Raw genomic sequence first — 23,178 nt, forward strand, 5'->3', positions numbered from 1 at the left:
TGAACTACCCAATCACCTGTCCAGCCGATTGACTCCATAGGTTTTATTTTTTAAACCCCAACGGGAAAATTTCAAAAATTGGTTTTTTAAAATATAAACACAAAAAAACTTGGAAACTACTTAAAGACACTTGGAGAACAAGGAAACTAAGCCAAGAATGCCTATAAATACTCCTTTAAACTTAAGAATTATCAATCCAAGTAATTACTCAGCTCTCTTGAAATCAAAGCATTCAATCTCTTAAAGCTCTCTATTGCTTACGCTTCATTTGGGAGAAATGTTTTGAAACTCTGCTGAAATATCAAAGCCACGATTCATACTCTGACTTTTGTTATTCAAAACAAACTCTTGGTGATCTCTAAACACTTGAGCTTCATAGTTTATTTATTGTTTATTTGATTGAAGTATTGATTGCGCTCTAACTTGTACAACTCTACTCTATTTTGAGAGTCTCTTATGTACACAGATCATTATAGCAATCTTGTTATTTTGTTGAAGGTTCAAGGCTTGTTTGGATCATTGTACCGACCGAGGATTGTTCACTTGGAGAGGGTTCTTTACCTAAAAAGAGGGATTTTTGTAAAGGCCTGCTCTGCTCGGTAAAAAGCATACTTAGTGGAATCCTTTGGTAGAATTGACCAAAGGCGAGGACATAGGCTGAGGATAAGACGAACCTCGAAAATATCGGTGTTCTTCTTCTCCTTACTTTCTTTACTTTTTGCATTATATAATGTGTATATCAAGTACAGGTTGCAAGGCTTATACATCATATTCAAGGAAATCTCTTGATTTAAGAAAGTACATTTTTAATTAACCGTTTGCGGAAACCCACAAGGGAGTACGTTGGTTAATTTGCGAAAATCTTGGTTAAGAGATAAAGCAATAAAAATTCATTCAAAGTAGGTTTTGCAAAGCAACTGCAGGACTTCTATCAAAGGGAAATATTATTCTTGAATGATTGGTTGAGCTTTGATTGGATTGTATTTTGTTTTTGTTGTGATTTGGTTTAGATTGTAAATTGATTAATTTACTTTTATAGTGTTGGATTAAAACAAGTAAGAATTAAAAAGGGGTAAGTTTAATCTAAATATTCCAATTCACCCCCCTCTTGATAGCTATTCTAAATTTCATTAATTAATTGCTAATCCTTATAAATGAGCCTATATTTATAGGCAAGGGTAAAATGATAACTGTTTGAGACTTGTTGGGAATTCTTAGAAAAGTTTCAAATTGTTTAAACACAATTAACCCAACTTAACCTGTATTTAAATAAGTTAAAACAATAATAAAAGCCTTTAAAATTAGTTTGGCAGCTCGAGTTACAGTTCAGTGGCTCGAATCAAAGTCAGAAACATTTTTTTGTAAATTCAGGTGGCGGGTGATAGGTTCAGTAGCCCAAACTCGTGTGTTCGGTCGCCTAGGGCTCAATTTGAACTAAACAGCTCGGTGGCCTAAGTTGGTGGAATGTCCTTTTCAGGTGGTTTGGGCGCCCATGGACGATATGCACAAATTTGGTCGGTCGCCCAAGGAGTTTTGAACTCATGGGGTCGGTTGCATTTTTAACAGTTTTGTATTTTGTATGATATATGTGAGAGTGTTGGGACCTAGAGTCATACTATGGTCTTACTAAGCTTACCATATATCCTATATGCATGATATGTAGCTAAGTAATACGGACCATATCCCTAGTTACTATTACAAATCCATATTACATTAATTCAATTGGCAATACAAATTAAAATCTTCAGAGTCTTCATGTTGCTTCAAGTGTCATTCCTTGAGATGCTTATCTAAGCCTGCACAAACACTTGAAAACCATCAAATACTTGAGTATTTGTCATTATCAAAATTGGGTGTGACCTATAAGGTCAACACATGTACCAAGATTTGATGTTTCAAGCACAGACCACTTCCTAAACCTACAGTTATCACAACCCTTGAACCTAAAAACTAAGGAAAAATTAACTAGAAGATAATTTTAATTTGAATATATTTTTCCTTAAGTCATACGGGGATTGTTTTGCTGATTATCCATTTCATTTCCTTTTCTAAGTTTATGACACTTCTAAGTAAGCAATTAAACCATACGTGTCACATAGTTTTGCAAAATAAGTAGGTATTGAATATATATAAAAAATGTGCTTATTTATTATATTTTTCCTTAGTGAGGCTAGACTATTGGTTTTATGCAAACAACCTGAGTCCTTTTTGAAAAGAATTTTCTTTTTAAGTCCAAAGGGGTTGTTTAGGTTATCTTTCTCACTTGAGGATTTGAAAAACATTTTGAAATTAGGAATAGCTTCCCAAGAGGAAGGGGGGGTTGAATTGGCTTTTTAAAACTTTCGTTTTAGTTCTTAGCTTCTTTTAATATTTAACTAATTCTTTGATTTGTTTATCTATTCTGTCAATCAAACAAGAACTTGATTTCTTTTAAACAATCAACAAAAAAACTAATAAAACATTCAATCTTCAACCATACAAATAATTAAACAAATCAAACCAATCAACCACAATGCTGAAACCAACAACCAATTTGTTTGCCAAATATACGTTTACTGCAGCACTGTAAGATTCAAGATTTAGATCTCTTGGAATATAAACACTCTCTAATTAATCTCAAGTTTTATACCATTAAATCACAATCAATATAATATATGTAACTTTCAGCTTTTGATGCTTTTAGCCCTGTGGTGAATATAAGTTTGAACAAAGCCCTATATATATGAAATTTCTTCTTCAATATAAAATCTAATTACTCTTTCCAAACTTCAGAATTTAAATAAACTCTTAAGTTCATTTATCTTTGGGATGTTTAGCCAAGTAACGTACTCCCGTATGGTTTCCACAAAGAATGGTTCAACCAACGTACTCCCTTTCGGTTTCTGCAACCCAAATCAAAATCAAACTTTAAGGTTTACTTGATTTCCAAATATACGTAGTTTATATGATTTTAAATTTAAACCATCCATACAATTTAAATATGCAATGAAAATAAATAATAGGGAAAGAGAGAGTGAGATGGAGATTTTTACGAGGTTTGGCTTATACCCAGCCTACGTCCTTGCCTTTGACAAACCACCAAAGGATTCACTAAATCCGTTCCATTGACGGGTGGAACAAAACCTTTACAAGCGATACCCCATGCTCAAACACTCATTCACTAGGCTAAAGCCCACCTCTCCAAACGATGTCCCCTCGTTCGGTCACTCCTTACAAAGGCTAGAGTCCGTTTGTCTAAGCAATATCCCCTTGCTTAGCCAACGATCCAAACAACCCTTGGAATCATTAATCTACAAGAAATAAATCAAATAAATGTGTACAAGAACTTGCTCCTCAAAGAGCTGGTTAGTACAACAATTACAACACAACTAATATACTTCAAATTTAAAATATCAAAAGAATGAAGTAAGAAACTTAATATAAATATCACCGATTTACTTCTCTTTGATGAGGATCAAGAACTTAAATTAGATGCTTCAGAGAAGTTGTAAAAGCTAAAAGATTTCTCAAAAATTTCGCAGCAATTCAGAGCTTTAAAACAAATAGCAAAAAACTTTGAGTGAAAGAGATCTTGAATGAATTTTCAATGCTTGGTTGATTTGTTTCTCATAAACCATGTATATATAGGCTTCAAAAATACTCTCATTCGTGCTCCCCAAGTTTAGTTGGAGTGCCCCCAAAGTTTCCAAAAATATTAAGGTATAAGTCAATTAGATTTGAAAAAGAGAAGTTTGAAAAATCTGCCTGTTGCCGTACTTCGGTTACCTTAAGTGCAACCTCAGTAGCCTGAAGTACGTTCAGGAGCCTGAAGAAATAGGGTCAGGCACTTGAAGATACATTGCTTGTTTAATTTTCTTCAACAAAAATCTTCAGTTGCTTGAGGATTTAACCTCAGTCGCCTGGGCAGTACAAAATCACTTTCCTTCTTTCTTTTTCAAAGATATTTGGTTTCTTTGCTTTCTTACTTTTGAAAAACATTTTCTGGGATATTAAAATAAAGTCTCTAAGTCCATTTTTATCCCCTAATGAGCTTCATTTCATTCACAATGACATTTTTAACTTTGAAGTACTTACATGAAGATTTTCTAATAATATGAACATTTCTTGTTCTTTGAAACTTCATGATCATCTTGAAACTTTAGGTTCATTTCATCTTCAGATGTCTTTGTGCTTCCCGATTTGATGACTTCATGACACAATATACACCCTTAAGCTTGTTGGTGATCTTTTGAAGCTTTGTTGATTTTGGCTTTTTTAGGTTCCTGAAAACATCATTACTTGAACACATAATGTCATTAACCTTTTCTTCATTTGTTATCATCAAAACAAGAGGTGAAAGCCTTATTAGGGTAACACATTTTAGAATAGTTTTTAATTTTTCTCTCTAAGTAAATGATTTTCAAAACCTTCTCAATTTTTGTCCTTTCTATAGTGGCTTGATATTCTTTCAAATCATTAAAGTGCTTTGCCAAATTTTCATTTTCATTTTTCAAAAATGTTTTCTTCTTTGATATCTCAACTAGAATTCTATGCATTTTAAATGAAGTCTTTTCTAGTTTTCCACATGAAGGCATCTCATCAAATGATTCATCACGGGATTTATCAAACAAAATAACATATGAATAATTGCATGCATTCATACCATCATCATCACAAGAAACATTTGAAGATTCATCACAAAATATATTACAAGAATCAACAGATGAATCATCACATGCACTATTAACATAATTATCATTATGTTCAACAGATGATTCAGCATGTGACAAAACATAGCATTCAGCATAGGAATCATTAATTGATTTATCATTAGATTCAGTACATGTTATATATCAGCATTCACAACAGGGGTCATCAAACGAGATAGAGTGAGAATCATATACCTCACTGACTGTAAATGCTACATGCTCATGATTTACCTTCTCCTAATCTTTTGAACTTGGAGCATCTAGAGGAGTGATCTCTTTCTCCTGGGTCTCTCCATATTTTCTTTCAAGTTCATCCTAGATATCCTTTGCACTTGCACTTACACATGCCAAAATCTCAAGCAAAATATTAGACTCTAAAGCACAGTATAATATATCCATGACATTAGAATTAATCATGTTAAAATCATTTTCATTTATTTGTGCTCATCTTCCTTTAGCAGTCACAAGCCAGACCCTCCAGTTCATAGATTTTAAAATATGGTCATTCTAATTTTCCAGGTGGTATAATCGAATCCACAAAATAATAGAGGACTAGTAGCTGATTGTCCCTTTCCGAATGGGGATACACCAATATGAGTCATCTCGATCTTTTAGCAAAAATGTTTAAGTCAATGCCATGAGGCTCTAATACCAATTGTTAGATTTGGTGTATTCCTAAGAGGAGGGGGGTGAATTGGAATTTAAAACTTTTTCCTATATTTGACCTAAATAGCAGCAATACATTCACAACCTAGAGTCTGTCTATGTAGTTCCAAATGCGCAAATAAATATAACGTGCGGAAATTAAAATCATGTGTAGAATTCACCAACTATAACATTCATGTGTAGGAATGTAAATTGTAAAAAGATAAACAATGCACACACGATATGTTATCGGGGTTCGGCAGTATTACCTACGTCCTCGCCTTGGCTACACCAATACAAGGATTCCACTACGGCTCACTTAATGGGTGGAGCGGCACCGATTACAACTAGATCAATTCAAGGGGCTGACCTCAACCAACACGCCTTACCAGGATGGCTCACCTAACTTTCCTAACCAGTTCTAAGCTAGTCCGAGACCATTCAACAGGGCTAGTCTCCCTCTTCAGGCCCATACCTAGAATACAACCAATGATATAAAATTTATGTACAAACAAATGCTTCTTACTCAAGCTAATATGTATTGATTCAGCACAATATAATCAATGCACCTCAATGATGTAAGAACTATAAGTTTGGTGCTCTATGTGTGCAATCAACACTCAAGGTTATGTCTATAAACAATAAAGCACAATAGTGTATCAAATAAGCTATTCTTTGAAAACTAGATAAACTAAATCTCAATGTTAGATTAGGGCTTCAAAGATGTTAGCAATAATATTCAAACAAACTCAAAAATATTTTCTTCAATGTAGCAAGCACAAGAGTTGTTTGAAAACAAGCTTTGAAAATGATTTTTGCACAAAAAAAATATAGGCTTAGGTAGCTTGCAATGATAATGTAAGAACCACAACCTTCCAAGTCTTCTCACACAAGATTTATCAAGTTAAATCAGTGGAAGAATTTGATGCTTCTACTCTCAATAAAATCAAACAATCAATATAATAATGAGAGTATTAGCAAGTATGAATGAAGCACAAACACACAAAATATACTCACAACACTTGCAAGATCAAGAAGGATGATGTGTATAAGTGTTTTGGAGTATTTTAGGCTAAAGAAGGATTTTTGAATTTGAGAGAGTTTGGCCCTAATCAAATTTTCTAATCCTTACTAATTGTTACAAATGAACATGTATTTATAGGCAAGGAAGGATTTTTAATCGTTGGGGACTCAATGGGAATAATTAAATTTATTTTAAAATCCTTTAAGAAAATTTACCCTGTTCACTTAATTTTAATCTCAGTAAAAATTAATTTAACCTGAGAGATTCAGGTGGCTGAACTTCAGTTTGGTCGCCTGAACAGACTTAGTCAAAAAATCATTTTTGAAAGGTTTGGGTGCCCGAAATTATGCTTGGGTGGTTGTTAGAATTGGTGTTTTCCCAAGAGGGGGGGGGGGTGAATTGGAATTTAAAACTTTTTCTCCTAAGTTAATCTATCCTACAACAGTATATACACAACCTAGGGTCTGTCTATTCAATTTCCAAATGCGTAGATAAATATAATGTGAAATTTAAGTCATACGCATCATTCACCCATAACATACATGTGCGGTAAATATAAAGTGCGGAAATATAAATGAACACACGATATGTTATCGGGGTTCGGCCAACCGTGCCTACGTCCCCGCCTCAAGCTCGCAAGCAGGAGGATTCAACTAATAGCTCACTTAAGGGTGGAGCGGCACCGTTTACAACTAGGTCAAATTAACACAGGGCTGACCTCAACCTTAACCAGGTCAATTTGACCTCAACCTACACGCCTTAACAAGATGACGCACCTAGCTTTCCTAACCGGGTCTAAGCCAATCCGGGACTATTCCAGGGCTAGTCTCCCTCTTCAGGCCCATGCCTAGAAATACAACCAAAGTGTATTACAATGAAATGGTACAGTGATTGTGCTTTCAAGTAAAGCAGATAAGTACCCAAATTCGCGCAATAATATACACCACAAATATGATTCAATATGTAAGCTCAATGTGGTCTAGATGATTCAACTCTCAAAGATATTTTCTATCGGTGTAAAGCGTACGTGAGAGTGTCAAACAAACAATCTTTGTATCAGAAGATATTCAACAAATAGTTTCACACAAAGATGTCAAGTCTTATGTATTTCAATCATTAAGATATCTCAAGCATGTATGTATTAAACAATGTATATGCTTGGTTTGCAAAAGACATGTAATCTTTGTATTTAGCAAATAATATATGAGTGAAAGAATATTGCAACAAAGATTACAATCACACAAGCAAATATCTCTTCAAAGTATTTTGCAATATAAAAGTATAATAGATATTTGGAAGTGTTTGAAAAGTTTTTGCAAACAAAAACAAATACACTCTTCTCAAGATCTTGCAATGAAGGTGCAAGCTTAGAAGATCTAACAAAGTTTTCTTAGGAAATGCTTATTAGCAAAAGCCTCCTAAGAATCCTTAGGTTTGGCTCTCAAGAAAATCATGTCAAACAAGTAGCATAAGGAGAGCAAACCTATTAAACTAAACACTCAATCAACTTACAAAATATGTAGGCAATGATAGAAAGCAAGTATGAGTGGTTTTGAGTAATCAAATGAGTATTATAGGGTTTTGGTTTTTCAAAGAATTTTCCCTAATCAAAGTGGCTAATCTTTTTTAATTTTTGCAAATGAACACATATATATAGCCATGGAAGGAAATATGACCGTTGGGGACCTATAGGGTATTATTAGAAAAGTTTAATCATGTTTAAGATATTTTAACCCTGTTTAGAAAAATATTAACCATGGTAAAAATGAGACCAACCCGAGAGGTCCGGTCGACCAGAAATGGTTCGGTCGACTTGGACTCAAGTAGCTCGGTCGACCAGGGGGATTTTGAACTAAGTGGCTCGGTCGACCGGAGAGGGCAATTTTCCAAATTTCTGAGGTTCGGTCGATCGGGGCAATTTTAAACTGAAGGGCTCAGTCGACTAGACCGTTGAGAATTCTCCTAAGACCCCTCAGTCGACCAGGTTGTTGGAGTACAAATATGGTCAGTCGACCGGGAGGTCAAACTGTTGACTCCCAGGTGATTCGGTCGACCGAGGTCAAATGACCTATAAGGGTTCGGTTGACCGGGCCTGGGTCAAATAGTTGACCCGGACCGATTTCGGTCAACCGGGCCAAATTGAACTGAATTGGCCGGTCGACCAAAAGTGCACCAAGTTTGCATTTCGGTCCCGAATTGACCCAAATAAGTCTATTTCAAGTGCCTAATAAACATATGTGACATATGTGTGTGTCCTAAGGTCACTTGAGGTCCAATTTGGAAACACCGAGAAAGTCCGGTGTCGGTCGACCGAAGGTGCACCCTAAGGTCCTATCTCATCCATGGTTCGGTTTAAGCTTACATAGTAAATCATACATGTGATGTGCGTGAGCTTATTACAAACCGAATGCCCTAATTACTATTACAGACCAATATAAATATATTACAAAGAATATGATTTGGTCTTCAAGCTTTTCTTGCTTTGTGCACATCTTGATCTTATCATTCTTGATTCCTGCACAAAACCTCAAAACGTTCATTAAATATAATGAGTATTTGTCATAATCAAAACCGGGCGTGACCAATAAGGTCAACAGTGGTTGAATCAAAGTCAGTAGCCAAATGTCCGAGGTTCGGGTGCCCGAAGCCAAGTTTGGTTAACCAAATTGACCAATTCGGTCGCCTGAGCCCTTTTTGAACATGATCGTTTGGGTGCCCGGGGGGTTGAAAAGTGTTCTGACACAGGTTTGGGTGCCCGACGGAGATACGCTCAAATTGGTTCAGTCTCCTAAACATAAAGTCAACTAGTTGACCTGTCCAGGGTTCGGTCACCCGAGGCATTTAAAACGCCATAGGTTTGGTCGCCTGAGCCCTCTCAAGTTTTTGCAATTAAATCCAATTTTGCCTTATTTAATTCCCAAGATATAATAAGTGATGTTGTGGACTATGCTAAGTGTTGTGCAAGGACCTAGGGGTTGATCTAAGGTCATTTTTCTTGATAAAAAAATCTGGCATCGATCGACCGAATCCCTAAGGTCAAACTACGGTCTTGAGCTTTAGTTCCTAAATGCATGCCATGCATTAATTATTACAGACTGTTCCTATATTTGTAAGAACCCGAACTGTGATAATGAGTTTATATATATATATATATATATATATATATATAAAGAGAGGGACATTGTGGTAAAAGAATAGATTCGTCGACGAAGCCGGATTTCGTTGACGAAGTCGGATTTTGTCAACGAAACCTGTGTTCTTCTTATCGACGAAATTCAGAGACTCGTCGACGAGGAGAAGCCGAGGGGTCTCTGAAAAATCGGCGATCCTATATTCGTCGACGAGGCCACCGATTCGTCGACGAAGCTAGTGAAATATTTGTCAACGACAGCACCATTTTGTCGACGAAATTGGGCCCGGTCAAAGTGCTATAAAAGGAAATTCTCATTACTTCTTCATTAAGAAATCTCAAACTTATCTCTCTCTCTCTCTAAACCTCTCCATACTCTCTCTCTCTCTAGATTTCTTCACTGATTGTTGATAGAATTAGGAAACGAAAGTTACCATGAGGATCGTGGAAGGATTTTCTATAACTTCTACGTATCGGAATCTCGTTTCGGAGATTTTCAGGTTTTGGCAAAAAATCGAGATAAGGCTCGATTTTCATTTCTGATCTGGTAGTTTTTTAGATGATGGTCTTGTGAGTATATTCTATACTGTGATTTGTCGGTTTTGGAACTCGGTTCGCAGTTTAGTAGCCTTGGAGTTCAGGATTTGTTATACGGGGTTAAGGTAAGGGGAACTATGTTTATATTGGTTCTTTTCGAAATCGAACTAGGTGGAACTGTGGTCCACGGTCCTGTGTGTGTTTTGGCTACTCATTTGGGGGGATCTAACGGGGAAAATTATAAGTTTTTCATTATTGCAGTTTTGGGAAAAAGGGGGCGACGGGTTGAATCTCGGGTTTTGTTGAAAATTGAGTATATGTGTGATTTATACTGTGATATTGGGATGACTGTGCCTTGACTTTGTTTAAATTGTATTTGTTTGGAAAACCATGATTTAGATTACCAAATGAGTATGGTTTGTTTGGTTATATGAGCATGCATGTGTGTGTGATATGCGGAATTGTTGATAGGAATGTGGTTCCAAAATGATTCCAAGTACTGAGAGTGTCCGGCTCTATATCCAAATGTGTTTATCGTCTGCCACGTAGGCAAGAGTATCCAGCTCTATATCCGGGGGTGTGAGCCTATTCCGGCAGATTAGGCTAAAGGGTGTGGATCCACCAGTTAGCTCCGGTACGATGCCATGGGAGTCGAGGACTAGTCATGTGCCGGTGGCGCCGTGCTTCACGGGTTGGCTATGGGCCAACGCCGGAATGTCGTGTTGGCCTTACAAGGCTTAAAATATTGTTATCTTATTTTGATACTAACAAACAAGTGAAAGTTAATGTATTTGTGTGAGTAATGATATTTTAGGGCTTATATATGAGAAAGAAAGGACAAAGTGCTCACAAGGATCAAATGAAGTTTAAAAGAGTTAAAACATGGATTTAAAGATGATATATGAAACCTTGAAGAATATGAGGTCATGAATGAGTTGTTGAAAGCCAAAGCATATTTAAGTAAAAAGAGCCAAAGAAAGGCAAAGTGAGAAAGCTCAAAGAATATGGAAGCTTGAAGAAAAGATGAACTCAATCCAAGGACAAAGCATGAAGACTCAAGAACCTAAAATGAGAAAAGTCTAAGAAGTTTTCATGTAAGTACTTTAATGTTTAAAATATCGTTTGAAATATTTTGAAACTTTTAGGTTAACGTCTTGGACCTAAATACTTTTAAAAATATCTAGCAAATATTTTTATAAAGTCAAAAATTATTTTAAAAAGGTTAGAATCATTTTTGGAATGAAAAACATCAAAAAGAGTTTTTCCAATTGTTGTCAGTTTTTATACAGCCGCATTAAGGTGAAATTTTCTCTATCAAGATCTCATTATTTTAAAATGTAGTCAACATTAAAGTTTTAGTATTTTCTCTTAGATTTCGTTTGACACCAAGAACACTTAATGAGGAGTTATACAAAAAAGGTTATGGCCAAAACACTGAAGCGGGGTCACTACTATCAGGCATCTAAACATTGTTCATGGGAAGGACTTCAGATGACTGAACAGCACACAGAACGACCTCAAATGTCTGAAGATTAAGTTCAGACGTCTGAAGATTTTTTGGATAGAATATAAAGAAGGCAGTAGTAGTTCAGATGTCTGAACTCGCGACTTTAGACGTCTGAACATTGTTCAACGGGCAAATTTTTAAATTCTAATATTTTAAAATATAGCTGTTTTGAGCTCCAATTTTTCTAACAACTTGGGAAAATCTCAAAGGAAACTTTTACAACATGGAAACAAGTTTGAAAGCCTATAAATACATGGTTTTTCAAATCAAAATACATCCAAGAATTGAAATATCTGCTTGTAAAGCTGAAAGCACTCTTGTTCTTTCAAAGCTCTCTTGCTCACTCATTGCAAATCTATTTTACTGAGATATTCTGAAGTGCTAATCCTTCCTCCTTTGAATTCCTATTTTTAATCCTCTTCTAAGAAGGATATTGGTGAATTCTACACTTAAGTTTCATTGTATTTCATATTAATATTTTACATTCAAAGTATATAGTGCTGAAATTGTACTAACTTGCTCTTTGAGAGAGTATACTTGTACGCAGATTATATCTTGTTTCTTGTAGTTCTTTGATGATTCCAAGGGTTGTTTGGATCGTTGGCTAAGCAAGGAAATATTGCTTAGAGAGGCGGGCTCTAGCCTATGTAAGGAGTGACCAAACGAGGGGATATCGTTTGGAGAAGGCGGGCTCTAGCCTTAACCAAGGAGTGTTATAATCGATATTTTTCCACCCGTCAATGGAAATGAACTAGTGAATCCTTTGGTGGTTTGCCAAAGGCGAGGACGTAGGCTAGGTATAAGCCGAACCTCGTAAAAATATCAATCTCCATCTCATTCTCTCTTTCCTTTACTCTTTATTTTCAGCATATTTAAATTGTGTGGATGGTTTAATTGGTAATCATATATACTACGTAATATAGAAATCAAGTAAACTTGAAGTCTAATTTTGATTTGGGTTGCAGAAATTGAAAGGGAGTACGTTGGTTACACCATATCTTGTGGAAACCATATGGGAGTACACTACTTGGTTAACAGCCCAAGGATAAATTAACTGAGAGTTGAGTTGAGTTCTAAATATTGAGAAAAGTGTAGATATTGTGTTAATTGAATGTTATATTGCACATCATATTGAAGAAGTAAAACCATATATACGGGGCTTACAATTTCATATCCAGGGCTGACAACAAAAGATATATTGTGATTGAATGGTATAAAGCTTGAGATTGATTGGATAGTGTTTGTATTCCAAGAGTGCTAAATCTTGAATGATTTCATCAATCTAATAATGCTGCAGTGAACTTATATTTGATAAATAGATTGTGGTTGTGTTGGTTTGGAGATTGTGATTAATTGTTTGAATGTTTTATTAGCTGTGTGGTTGATTAAAGAAATTAAGTTGTTGTGTGATTGGTGAAATTGAACAAACAAGTTAAAGAATTGGTTAAGTGTTTAAAGAAGTTAATGATTCTTAAAAGAAGTTAAAAGAAAGTTTTAAAAGCCAATTAACCCCCCCTCTTGGGAAGTTATTCCTAATTTCATGTCAGACCGACTTCGAGCCGATGAGTGTGATGACACTGTGTATTACTGATCATGTGTGTGTATTGTGACGGGGCTGCGTATAAATGGCTGCTGTATGCGTGCTTGTATGCATTGTGTGAATTAGTACTAGATTGCATTCAACTACGTGTATGTTGTATCATGATAACACTCAAATGCCACACACCGATATAACCTGTGTTCTTCCTTACTGAGAGGCGTCTCACCCCTACTGTACGTACATATTTATAGGTCATTCGAGTAATCGAAACTAACGTCCTGTTGTAGGGAGCGTAGTGGCTAGTGTACTGCGTTTAGCGTTGGGTAAGTGCTAGGACTGTAATTTTGGTAGGTTGCCATTTTGGGATGTATTGGTCACCCGTTTGTACGTTTTTTTATAGAGCCATGTTTTACTCTTGTATAGACTCTGGTATGGTACTGCATATGTGTATATAGATTACCTTTTTCCGCTGCGTATATGTTTGTGATTGGATGTGTTTTGGGCACCTGGGAACTCTCATCCTTTGTACTGTATCTGTGATGATTTGTATGATACAGGGACAATGTAGGTTACATTCTCACCCCTGGGTCCCATTTCGGGGTTCGGGGCGTGACAATATTACTATTACAAACCCAAATTACACAAAATATAAATTATAATGAGTCTTTAGGGTCTTTAGTCTTCAAGTCTTCTCATGTGCCAGCATATGATCTGATAATATAAACATGCACACAAACTTAAAAGACATTAAATGCCAAGGTATTTGTCATGATCAAAACGGGATGTGACCAATAGGGTCAACATTATCATTTTGCTCATAAACATTCTCCCCCTTTTGGCATCAACAAAAATGGGCTAAGTTAAGTATAAAATAATTTTATCATTTAAAACAGACTTAGCCAAGAGGACTCCCCCTATTTGAAAAAAAATTTAAAGAAAAACTCTCCTTTTTTTTTGAAATAGATTTGGGCATAAAAATTTTTATTGTTTGAAAAGATATAGTAGTTAAGCACAGAAATATTGTAACTGGTCATTTAAACTTAAAATGAAATGACAAACATGGTCAGACTAGAATTATACACAAACCATTTCAATTTAATCACTATGTAAGTCCCCGCAAAGCTGGCAACTTAAGAACATGCGGCATATAAACAAGTATGTTTGAGCATATAAACTGTCTAACTAGTTCACATTCATTTCAAATAAGATTAGTGACTGAGTTGAGCAACACCCTTTTAAAATTTATAAATAGTATAATTTCATGACATTAAATTTCAAAACAATACAAGCACAGTCATGAAAATATTTAAGCACACAAACAAGAAAATAAGATGTGTATCTTTTAAAATCATTTCTTGCCATAAGAATATATATATTCCCCTTATGATTATCAATAAATGCTGGGGGCTATGTTTGTTGAAAAAGAAACTTTAACATGAAAGTTCAAACAAGCAATGTATTTTTGGTTTTGCATTTAAGAACAAAAATACTTCAAAAAATAACAAGGAAAACAACCATATAGATCCTAAAATGATTTAGACAAATTAATTCAAGACTATATGGAAAACCAAAAGACACTGTGGCTGAGTAATATATTTTAAATTAAAAATTTCAATAAGATTATCACATTTAAGCACAAGCCACAGAAAATTCAAAAAACAAATCGAAGCCCAAAAATATTGGCGAGCAACACAAGATAGGATTTTATATTTAGATGCTCCCCCTATCAATTTGATTCCGTGCTTTGATATTGTCAACAACTTATACTCATGCTAATAAAAAAAATCATTGAGAGTTTGAACTTTATAAGTACTATTTTCATTCTTAAATAAATTTTACTGTATATATGTTAAACAATTTATATTTAACCAGTAAAATTATTCCTAGAGTACATGCACGAGAGATCTAATATCAAGTCATGTGCGGTGTGTTCATGCATACCAGGAACAATCCATATAAAAGATGATTTAATAAAGACTGGATATGATGTTCAGGCTACCAAAAGAAATTAGGACTCAAAAAGTAGAAACAATGAAAGTGTGAGTCCATGGGGTAGGTGCTTTTAATCCTTTTCGTAAGGATAGGGCTTAAACTCCCCAGTATACTCTCAAGCACACAAAAATGCATTCACGAAAAAGGATGAATTTCATTTAAGAACATCCAACATATGTTCATCCTTCATGACAAAACATTGTATGCAAGAGACTATAGGCATTAAGCACTTTGTTCATTTTTACTAAGAGTGGGGCTTAAACTCCTGTATATTTGCATGCATACATACTTGCAATCTATTTCAAGGATGATAGTCATTTAAAAACATTCTTTATATGTTCATCCCTTTTAAAGGATTTCAGCATGTGACAAATATTAATCATTCAACACATAAACATGACATATTGCATTTCATTTTAATACATGATAGCTAATTAAGGCTATACTCAAAGGTAATGCAATAGGGTTTCAAAACAAGGGCAACACAACTCAAAATACTCAATGAGTGTGTGACAAATTGAAAGACTTCCCCTAAGTCATGCAATTTCCCTAGTCACATTGACTTTAAATTTATGAGATTATGATCGTCCGTTTAGGTCCAAAGTGAGGCTCCTAATCCAAGAAGTTGGACCAAATGGTGTCCACGAACTAAGTTATCCTAGGTTAATAAGAAGTGTATATGAAGAAAGACATCTTAGGAGAATTCAAAAACTTTGATTGTACATATTTTTTAGTTTTAGCCCAAAGCATATAAGTTTCAACATGTACAAACCTATAAAGCTAATTAGCATGCATTTTCTATAAAGGTATTGCTAAGGTTCCCCCAGTATGCATTTTATCATAATCATCTTAGCGCATGGTTTGGATTTTTTATTATGTCTAGGAAAGTTCTAACGAAATTTCGGCAGCATGTCGTCTGTAAATAGGAAATTTCCCAAAAATTCATGCACTAAAAACCTGATAGATTCAAGCAAGCAATTTAAAATAATTCAGTCTGAGCATGCGAGAACCTATAAAATCTACTAGCATGCAATTTACATCACTGCATAAGCCATATAGGAGACCTTCAATACAAACATGCATTTCAGTAGAGCAGGCAACAATTAAAATAAACTATCCATTTCATAATGCGAACATTTAACAAGCACAAGATAGTGACATTCAACACTTATATCATCCAACATAAAACCCCTAGATAATAAATATAATATAACAAAGCAATTGTTGGATGAAGTTTTAAATTATCTGCTCCCCCTTAATTATGCAGCCAAAGAATCATCTATTAAATTTGCATTATTTGACATAACTAATAGTTTCCAATAAGGGGATGAGCTTATGAATTCCTTAATTTTAATTTATTATAAGAAAATAATTTATCATTTAAGCTCAATGATGAGTTTAGGATTTTACATTATATATCGTAAGATAAATTTCGTAAAACTCAATATAATGTGATGGACAAATTTTGCTATATTTAAGATTTTTATATTATAGCATATATATATATATATACAACATTAAGAATATAATGATGTTTGAAATCAATTTGTCCATTCGAAAGAGATGGCCAATATTATCATATATTATCCAATCATAATGATATGTATATATAAAGCTTAAATTGGATATATCAATAAGACTCCTGTATTGGCTAGAATCTCCTAGGGTTCTTAGAATAGCAATAATGTTTTCTAAAATTTTAAACTCTTAACATTTAAAGTATTCTAACCCTATATATACATATATCCAAAAATCTTATGAGATAAAAAAAATATTTCTAAGTGCACACTATAAAAAATCAGGGTATTAGTGAAGGATCAAATCCGTCATTAATACTCATAAATTCGTCACTAATAGTATTAGTACTAAATTTATGAGTATTAGTGACGCTTTTAAAATAGTTGCTATATGTGTACCGTTACTACTAACTTTTAGTGACGAATTAAAAATTTCGTCACTAATAATGGAGTATTAGTGATGGATCATAACCATTAGTAAAACCCTAATACCATCACTATAAATTCTAGAACGATTCAACTCAAATTCGTCACTAATAGTAGGGTATTAGTGACGAATTAATTTTTCGTTACAAATACTAGGGCATTAGTGAAGGATTCAAATTCGTTAGTAATAGTTGGGTATTAGTGATGAATTACACGTCACTAATAGTACAGTATTAGTGAATGATTCAAATTCGTCACTAATACCCTACTATTAGTGACGAATTTGAATCCTTCACTAATACCCTAGTATTAGTGACGAAATTGTAATTCATCACTAATACCCTACTATTAGTGACAAATTTGAATCCTTCACTAATAATTAGAAAAATTTAAAAACCTTTAATACTAATTTTTTTTAATCATCAAATCTTATATAAAAATCTGTAATTGCATTTTCGAATACATAAACTGAAACCATAATTACTATAATTGTAAATCATTCAAAATTTCGAATTCAAATACAAAATCAATTAAAATAAAGAAATAACATATGTTTAGATGACAAAAAAATTTTTAAAATAGTCAAAATTCAAATACAAATACTAGCATAAATTCAAATTAAAATACAAAAATTCCATTTGTTCAAATAATAATAAAAATTATAAAGAAATAGTCAAAAGTTGCATCCGACGATTGTAGTGCATGCATGCATGACATCGTGCTGATGTTATGACAGCTGCAAACCCTACAAATTAAGAGTCATTAAAAAAAAATAGTAAACAAATGGAGAGCTGGTGCTTAGTATAATCAGGATAAATAATTATATCATATAACAAATTCGTAAAGATTTCATAATCATGCATATTACACAATTTGTACGGTAGTAATATCAATAATGAAAAAAAATAGTGTCAATATTTAAATCTAAACACTGAGTTCATGTATTTCCATTGAGTTGCACATTTGAAAGGTAGCCTATAAAGTTGAAGGGATGAAAGGGTCTTTAAATAACCATGAGAAAATACACACACAACTATACTTGCAACTACTTATATATATTTTATGTAATTACCTTTTAATTTTTTGAAAGGTAAAACCAAGCGAATTCATTAATAAACAAAGTTCAAGTAAGAGGCCTGAAGATGCAAAAGTGCAGGAAGACCCAAAACAGGAAACCAACAAGGCAATAAAAACAGTGAGTAGCCAATAAATCAATAGAAAAACTGAAAAGAACACCAACAATAGAAAATGTCAAAGCAGTTGAATTAGCTACTGAGAATTTGATAATGTTCATTAACCATACGTGTAATTATTATCTTAAGATTGAGACACCTTTAGTTATGGAAGTTGGTTTATCTTATTTTTTTCTTGTGATAGTATTTAAAGTCTTTTAGGCATGTTTAGTCATGAAAATTATTTTATAATTTTTTTCTATGATGGGGTTTAAGACCTTTCAAATAGTTGATTAATTTTTTAGGACATGAGGTTAGTCTGTCCTTTTGCCCTAATCTCCAATTAAATAAATTTATGTTTAATATTTGAGTCCTCTATTGTCCTTTTGATAAGTTTAGGTGCTTATGAGCAGCTTTTAATTACGTCTTTAAAAATTTCATTAATTAATCATTTAATTTGTATTCTTCTTAATCAGTTTGCCATCCTAAAAAATAAACCAGTTTTTGGAGAAATTAGATAAGTTGAATAGAAGGGAAAATGTGCATATGACTTAAAATAGGAGAGGACTTAAAATAGGAGTCATGTTTGATTACACACTCTTCCTTTTAGAAAGATGCATTTTGAAAAGTTTTGAAGAAAATTGAGAAAAATGAAAGGAAATGAAAGAATAAGTTACTCACAATTTAGGAGAAAATGATAATCCATGCGCACATATTTATATATATACATACAAAATAACATATATATAAAGTTTGCTAGTATTTTTTTTGCAAAGAAAATGCTTAGAATGACTCCAATCTTTTGTAACATACATAAAAACAAGAGTACGATTATAATGCATAGGTTGTAACCATCATTAGCACACATGGTAGGAGAAAAGTATATATATAGGAAGTAGAGTGCACCCCACCTGCTTCAACCACTCTCTTGCCGTGACACTAGACTTTTTCCTCTCAATTAAAAAGTAAAACAAAATAAATACAAATAAAATCATTGAAAGATATGCAGATTACATATACCTATCTATTTGTTAGACGAATCCAATTCAGAATTTGACTTTATTTGCACAATATTTTAATTAGGACTCATGGAGATCTCAATTGTTATTACTTTAACATTCATTTTATCATAATTATAGTTGTACATGGTTTTTTTTTTGGAAAAATTTTAGCGAAATTTCAGTAACATGTCGTCTGTAAATTGGACATTTTCCCATAAAACCTGTACCTGATATGTTCAATTAAGTAATTTATAATTCAGTTTAAGGCACACGAGAACCTATATCCACTACCAGCATGCAATACACATCAATTGCATCCGTTATGTAGGAGGCATTCTAGACTCGCATGCAATCATGTAAGAATCAACAATTCAAAACATATAATCTATCCATTAAATTTAGAATATAAATAGTAGAGAATAGTGGATAGTATTGAGTTCAGTGTAATATTTGTATTTATCTAGGCATTTGGACATGAACGTTATGAGATGATGAGAGCATTTAATTTAAAGAATTATGAAGATGATGCTCCCTCTGAGTTATGTATATATTCATCTTATGCTTTTTTCAAATTTTCAAATCCTTAGACAAGTGTTTCTAATATTTTCAATGATTTAGGCTCGACAATGAATGCTTTAGGCTTACCAAACCAAAAATATATAAATGAATGTTTCTTTAAATGAACTAAGCCTACATTGCCTAATTTCTTATGATTTCTAACTTTCACTCATCCTTTCTAAAATATTTTAACATTCATTTTATCATAATTATCGTTTTAAATGGTTCTTTTTTTTTGAAAAAATTTTAACGAAATTTCAACAGCATGCCGTCTGTAAATTGGATATTTTCCCACAAAACTTGTACCTATATGTTTAAATAATTTATTTATAATTAAGTTTAAGGCACACGAGAACCTATATTCACTATCAGCATGCAATATACATCAATTGCATCCACCATGCAGGAGACATTCTAGACTAGCATGCAATCATGTAGCAATCAACAATTCACAACATATAATCTATCCATTAAATTCAGAATATAAATAGCAGAAAATAGTGGATAGTATTGAGTTCAGTGTAGTATTGGTATTCATCTAGGCATTTGGACATGAACGTTATGAGATGATGCGAGCATTAAATTTAAAGAATTATGAAGATGATGCTCCCTTTGAGTTATGTATATATTCAACTTATGCCTTTTTCAAATTTTCAAATCCTTGGCCAAGTGTTTCTAATATTTTCAATGATTTGGGCTCGGCAATGAATGCTTTAGGCTTACCAGACCAAAAATATATAAATGAATGTTTCTTTAAATGAACTAAGCCTACATTGCCTTACTTGTTATGATTCCTAACTTTCACTCATTCTTTCAAAAATATTTTAACATTCATTTTATCATAATTATTGTTGTACATGGTTCTTTTTTTTTTTTTTTGAAAAAATTTTAACGAAATTTCGGCAACATGCTGTCTATAGATTGGACATTTTCCCATAAAATATGTACCTGATATGTTTAAATAAGTCATTTATAATTCAATTTAAGGCACACGAGAACCTATATCCACTACCAGCATGTAATACACATCAACTGCATCCGCCATGCAGGAGGTATTCTAGACTAGCATGCAATCATGTAGCAATCAACAATTCACAACATATAATGTATCCATTAAATTCAGAATATAAATAGCAGAGAACAATGGATAGTATTAAGTTCAGTGTAGTATAAGTATTCATCAAGGCATTTGGACATGAACGTTATGTGATGATGAGAGCATTTAATTTAAAGAATTGTGAAGATGATGCTCCCTTTGAGTTATGTATATATTCAACTTATGCCTTTTTCAAATTTTTAAATCCTTAGACAAGTGTTTCTAATATTTTCAATGATTTAGGCTCGGCAATGAATGCTTTAGGCTTACCGGACTAAAAATATATAAATGAATGTTTCTTTAAATGAACTAAGCCTACATTGCCTCATTTCTTATGATTCCTAACTTTCACTCATCCTTTCAAAAATATTTTAACATTCATTTTATCATAATTATCGTTATACATGGTTCTTTTTTTTTTTTGGAAAAATTTTAACGAAATTTCAGCAGCATACTGTATGTAAATTAGACATTTTCCCATAAAACATGTACCTAATGCGTTCAAATAAGTTATTTATATTTCAGTTTAAGGCACACGAGAACCTATATCCACTAGCAACATACAATACACATCAACTGTATCCGTCATGCAGGAGACATTCTAGACTAGCATGCAATCATGTAGCAATCAACAATTCACAACATATAATCTATCCATTAAATTCAGAATATCCAACAAGTAAAGCTATCATCCGTACAAGATGAATATCTATCATATGAAAATTTCCTAGCTAAACATGATGTATAATTATGATAACAATAAAATAAAAAAATGTACTCATTATGCAGCCATATCAAGCAATTGGAAATAACAACATCCGAAACTAGGATGGATCCATAAAGAGGATGCATTTAGAAGGAGCACACATCCAAAACGACCATCCGTTCAAAAGGAATCCACATCAAAAACGAAGATGCATCCATAAGGAGGATGCATCCAAGAGGAGGTTGAATCCGCAGAGAGGATGCATAGGCATTGAAATGAGGAATAGCTCTCCAAGAGGGGGGGGGGGGGCTGAATTGGATTCTTTTAAATTTTAATGATTTTTAAGCCTTTGATTTTAATTACCCAGAAAAACAAGATGTATAAACAATAACCACACTTAAAAATACTAAAATTTAAATTTACAAGTCAATTAATGAAATCAAGATAATTCAATCACTTAACCAAGAATATTAGAGCTTTCATTGATTTCCCTATAAACTCTAAGTATGCGCTTTACTTGATCAAGATTTCTGCAGATTAACCAACGTACTCCCTTTTTGGGTTTCCGCAAACGATTAATCAAAACGAACTTTCTAAATATCAAGTACCTTTGTTTCCTTCTCACCTAAGAACCTGCAACCTACACTTTTAAATTATATAACGATAGTAAGTCAATGATTACGCGCCGAAACTGCGTAATTGGATGCTTAACCCTGGCTTTACCGTTTATATTTTTAATTAAATATCTAAATTTATTCAATATTTTAATAAAGTGTCAAAATCATCATTCTTGAATTTTATTGCACTATTTATGAGAATTTGGTAATTTTTTGTCACAGGAAAATTCCCGGGAATCAAAACCGACACCTGTTCGTATTTTATACATAACTTTTCCATCCGAGCTTCGATGGAGACGATTCAAATTTCTAGAGAAATAGGAAAGGATTATCTACAACTTTCATGTTTTGAGTTTTGTGAGATACGGGCTCCAGAAGAGCAGAATTTGCAATGAACAGAGAATGAAAAAAATGAAAAAATATAGCAATTCGGGTTTCCTATTCGGGTCTAGGACTTTCCCCCCTATCCTATTTAACCCTTCTCTTTCTCTTCCTGCATAGGCAGCCCCCATGGCTCTCCATTCTCTTCTTCTTCTTCTTCTTCTTCTTCTTCTTCTTCTTCTTCTTCTTCTTCTTCTTCTTTAGTTTGTTTTTTTTGTTCTTTTCAATTCTGCTTCTCTCCCCTTGTCTCTCTTCCTTCCCTTTGTCTTTCCTCCCTCACTCTCTCCCCTTTCCTCTGTTTCTCTTGGCCTCCTCTGCCCTCTTGCAGTACGGCCAGCCTCCTCCACCATCTTTAGCAACTTCTCCAACACAGCCGCAGCTGCTGCCACAGCTCCATGGATTTGTTTCTCTCTCTCTCTCTCTCTCTCTCTCTCTCTCTCTCTCTCTCTCTCTCTTTTCCTTTCTTTCTTTCTTTTATTTACTTTTCTTTGAATCTTGGAATATTGAAGAAAGTTTAGTTTTTTTTTAATGTTATTAGAGTTTTCTTTCTTTTTGTTTAAGTTGAGTAATGTTGGGTATTTCATTATTGTTAAATTAATTTCTTTATTTATCTAATTAATAGTTATTTTAATTTAGCATTC

The sequence above is a fragment of the Malania oleifera genome, chromosome 7 (assembly GCF_029873635.1).
Source record: "Malania oleifera isolate guangnan ecotype guangnan chromosome 7, ASM2987363v1, whole genome shotgun sequence".
NCBI lineage: Eukaryota > Viridiplantae > Streptophyta > Magnoliopsida > Santalales > Ximeniaceae > Malania > Malania oleifera.